We start from the raw sequence: 4,660 nt of genomic DNA, 5'->3' as shown, positions 1-4,660 counted from the left end.
GTTTTTTATTATCGAAGAAAAAAAAGATTAAAAAAAAAGTTACGAAGTTTTTTTTTTCCAGAAAATGGGATCTGCAGAAATCGGTAACAATCAAGGTTCTGAAAACCGAACCGATCATCGAACCGTTCTAGTTACTGGTTTACTGATTTACAGGTTTAACCGGTTTAACTGTAGTTGAACCGAAAAAACCGTTTTCTAATAAAATAATAAATAAAATATAAATAAACACACCAAAACTATATGATCTTATCAATTTACAAACTCAAAAGTTTTTTTAAACTCTTAAAATATATGTTTCCAAGCACTTTTGTCATCATCATATTCAGCTTTACATTCATCACTCAATTAAAGAATCCACAATCCTAATCCTCTATGATTTCTTTTGGAAAAATAAAATTCCATTCAAGAAGGAAACCATAGCTCTAAGTAATTGAGAATATTTGTGAAACTCAGCACCAAGACATAGAACAAGTATACATATAGAGTAGTACCAAACAATCCAATTCTCAATTCCATGAATCATAAATAAAAGGGTGTCTAAATATTCACAGAATCAATCAAATTCAACATTAAAAAGCATCAAAAATCAAATTCAACAAACAACATCCAAACAATTAATCTTGCTAGTGTGACTTAATACTAATGCTAACAACATCCTAAATATAATGTATTACTGTAACAGAGTAATAGATTCTGCACAAATTGAAATTTTCATTCTTGTAAACATTATATATAATTATCTTTTTTGGTTTCTTGGACCTGCTCTATAATGATTATATTATATGTGACAGATTTTTTTTTTATTGTTAGTCCAACACATGTAAAAACCTGAACACGCCCAATATAGCATACAGAATCAGACATAAATGAACATTTTTTGCACTATGAAATCAACAATGAGAGTAACTAATGATATAAACATATAAACAATGTCATTGATGCTAACATAATACTTACAATTGCTTCAAGTCAGTTTCAAATTAACAACAATCAAATACTACTCAAAATTAAACAATATTAGAAAACTTCTTCAGCCAAATCCACATAAAGAAGTTGTTTTCTTCAAAATCTTCTTCCCTAAGAACCAAACATGTGAGATCCTTCAACAATAGATTTTCCTCTGTGCAATAATGTGTCAATGAATGGCCACACAAATTTATTTTCCAGTGAGATCCTTCAACAACTAATATTTTTTTGTGTGAAATAGTCCTCACTAACTAACTGCAGAAGCATGAAAAGTACAAGTAAGACAGCTTGCAAGTAGAGCTAAATAAACAGAGTACAAAAACCCTTAAAATAAAGCTTAATCTTCATTTGACTAAGAAGTAAGAACACAGCAGCATGTTAATTCAGAGAAGCTGTAGTTATAAAACTCAACAATTTTGGGTTCAATATGCCTCAAATATACACACATCAACACGGAAAGATCAATCACAAAATGAAAATCATTTAATAATACTTCAAATGGGTGTTGACCCGGTCTGTATACGAATGGTGTTGCTGAATGAAATGATAATGTAGAAGCAACAATTAATCATACTTCAAGTAATAACAGCAAGGTTTAGAAGTTAGAACCAAGAATTAATCATACTTCAACAATTATTATTACAACAAATTAGATTTATACCTAGGGTTAGTGGAAGACAGGGAAGAATGTAGAGCTGGCGGCGACAGGGACAGTGACTGGGGTGGAAGGGTAAAACAGAGCAGGCGCCAGCAGGAAGACACTCGCGACGACAAGGAGTGGTGGCGGTGGCTGCGATTTCCACGGATGACTTCTCGATGGAAAGGGCTGTGCGAATCTCCAAAGAACTTGCGACGGTGAGTGACTTCCACGGAACTTGCGACGGCTGCGGTGGCTGGACGGAGGTTGCGCCGGAAGCTCAAGGTGGAGACTCGAGGCGTGGGAACTGAGTGCGAGAGATGAGAGTGGAGGGTGGAGGGTGGAGGCTCGACAGAGTTATTACTCAATTTACTGTCAATAATAAAAGAAAATCTAATATTTTTACTTATGAATGCTTAGAATGCTGATAAAATTATTTATAAAAAAATAAAATTAATATTATATTTATGAAAGATTTGATAAATAATTTTTTTAAATAATTAATTTTACTAAGTAACTAACCAATTAATATATAGATTGCAAAAAAAATCCAAGAAAAAAATCACAATTATAAATTAAGAGTAATTCTAATTTTACTTAGACTTGGTTTGGTAAAATTTTTCGAAGAGGTACTTGTGCTTCTTAAAAGCACAAGCTCCTCATTTTGTGTATAGTAAATCAAAAATATCATATACTTGTACTTGTAGATTTTAAAAAATTGAGATACTTTTAAAAGCAACTAAAGTGGAACTTTTTAAAGTTGGCTTGTGTTTTTCAAAATTTAAAAGTCTAATATAACTTCATATATTAACTTGTTGAGTTAAGAAATTAACTAACTTAATTAATGATGACAAACATTATTTTTGGCAAAATAAATAATTAGAGTTGTTAAATTAATAAGTATACATTGCTAATTATTTATGTTATGTTGCAGGCCATAATTCAATTTCGGCAGCCAAAGTTGAATGAATAACAAAACAAAGCTAATGGGCTGAATGAAAAGTGCGATTAAAGACAAGCCCAAGTCATTCATATCAAACAAATTCATCAAAGAAGCATAGCAAGGCACCACGGGCCAAAAAAGAGAAGAACCCGATCCAAGTTTGAAATTGTTTTCAATTTTCCACCATCTTTCTCCAACCAAAGCAACGTTCCTCTCCTCTCTAATCAAGTCACATCAAGACTTCAGTAAAGTAAGAAAGAGAAAGAGAAGAAAAGCTTCCTCCATAAGCCAGTAACCAAAGAAGCAAGAAAGAGAAAATCTAAGCTTGAAGCACAGAAGCTAAAACAGAAAATCTAATCCAAATCAAGCTTAAGAAAGGTAATCCATCTCATCTTGCATGCATCAGATCTTCATCCTTTCTTCCCTACTCTCTGTTCTATCCGAAAATGGCATTCAAGGAAAAAGTTGATCTCTGTTCTTCACTGCTACAAATCCACGGTCACAAGAGATTCTTGGAGACCAAGTTGCATCTCTATGGTTCAGATTTGGTTGACCATTGGAAAACAATTTCGGTTACTCCTTCATGGCTTTCGGTCAAGTTGGAAAAGTCAAAAGCAAAGGTCCTACTTTGATGATTGAGAAGAAAAAGTGAGCTTGTGGGTTGGTGAAGCTCAAGGCTCAAGATGTTGACCTTGGAAGAAGAACCAAGGAACATACAAGGAGATAAAAAGAAGCTTGTTGTTCATTCTGAAGCAAGGAGAAATAACCAGTGAACTTGAGGTGTTTGTTCTGAGAGAGCTCTTTGAAGAAGTTCAACTAACTGGACAGTGTAACCTATTCAAAGGTGCATTCTGCCAGTATGAAGAACTAAATCAGAGGCTTGCTAATCTGGTTTTTCGCATAGCACAGAGGCTGTTGATGTCAATCTCCTTCATGTTTTACTGATTGTGATGTACTTTTCTAAGCTTATCTTTCTGTAATTTCTTGAGAGAAAAGGCATTGTGAGAAAGCTTGAGAGAGAGCCAAGAGTTGAAAAAGGCTGAGTGAAACACTTGAGAGAAAAGCCTAGAGTTGTTTTCTGATTTCTTTAGGTTGGTTAAGTGTCTTGTATCTTGTACCTGAAAGGTATCCCTTTCTTAGTTGGGTTAGCAACCCGTGATGTATCCCTTTCTTAGTTGGGTTAGCACTAAGAGGTATAGTTAGGTATTAGCATAGCCAATGTCAAGTTAGGTTAGAACTTGAGTGTGAAAGGATTGAGTCAATCATGTGTTATTGGTGTATGTAATACTGTTAATTATAGTGAAATTCTTCCATAGTTGTGGAGGAGACTGGATGTAGGTTGCATAGCACAAGGCAACCAAACCAGGATACTTGCTCGTGTTAGCTTTTCTCTTCTCTGCTGTGTTCTATTTTCTGATATTCATGAGACAAAAATAAATAGTCTCATAAATTTCTGCTGCTGAGTTCAAACAGAATCAAAACTACAAAGTTATTTTAAAAAGGTAATAATAGCAACTAAAAAGGAAGGCATAGATTCAACCCCCCTTCTCTAAGCCTACCACAACCTTCATAACCCCCCTCCTTCTCTAAGCCTACCATAACCTTTAATTGGTATCAGGAGCTAAGGTCTCAAGAATCAAGCTTAACCGCTTGGAGCAAAGATCCAATGGCGAACAACTTGGGCACAACCACAGTTGCTTACACCCTCACTGAAGGCCAGTCAAACAACCGGCCACCTTTCTTCAACGGGAAGAACTATTCCTACTGGAAAGAAAGGATAAGGATCTTCATCCAATCCATTGACTACAACTTATGGAAGATCGTTGTGAGCGGTCCAAAGATCCCAACTAAAACAAGTGCTGATGGAGTGGTGACTCCAAAAGAAGAGGCTGAATGGAATGAAGATGACAAGAAGAAGATAGAGCTGAACGCTAAAGCAATCAACCTTCTTCACTGTGCTATCAGCTTTGAAGAGTACCGGAAGTCTCACAAAAGATTGGGAAACCGCTACCACTGTCCTAACCGAGAGCAACAACCTAAGCCCTATAACCTATGATGATCTGAGAGGAAAACTCCTTGCCTATGAAACCACACACACAAACCCAGACTCAAAG

At 35.2% G+C, this 4,660-nt stretch overlaps 1 long non-coding RNA gene across 1 annotated transcript; it reads right to left on the bottom strand.

The window, feature by feature from the left end:
• Positions 1-907: 907 nt before the first annotated feature.
• LOC107470344 (uncharacterized) lies at positions 908-1,953 on the bottom strand. Its single transcript, XR_001588404.2, has 2 exons — positions 1,628-1,953; positions 908-1,221 (listed from the first exon to the last, which is right to left on the bottom strand). It is a non-coding gene; the product is annotated as an uncharacterized LOC107470344 (long non-coding RNA).
• Positions 1,954-4,660: the final 2,707 nt, after the last annotated feature.

Source organism: Arachis duranensis, chromosome 10 (assembly GCF_000817695.3).
Source record: "Arachis duranensis cultivar V14167 chromosome 10, aradu.V14167.gnm2.J7QH, whole genome shotgun sequence".
NCBI classification, from domain to species: Eukaryota; Viridiplantae; Streptophyta; class Magnoliopsida; order Fabales; family Fabaceae; genus Arachis; species Arachis duranensis.
The sequence above is the reverse complement of the archived record's forward strand: the minus strand, read 5'-3'. Positions and strand labels throughout refer to the sequence as shown.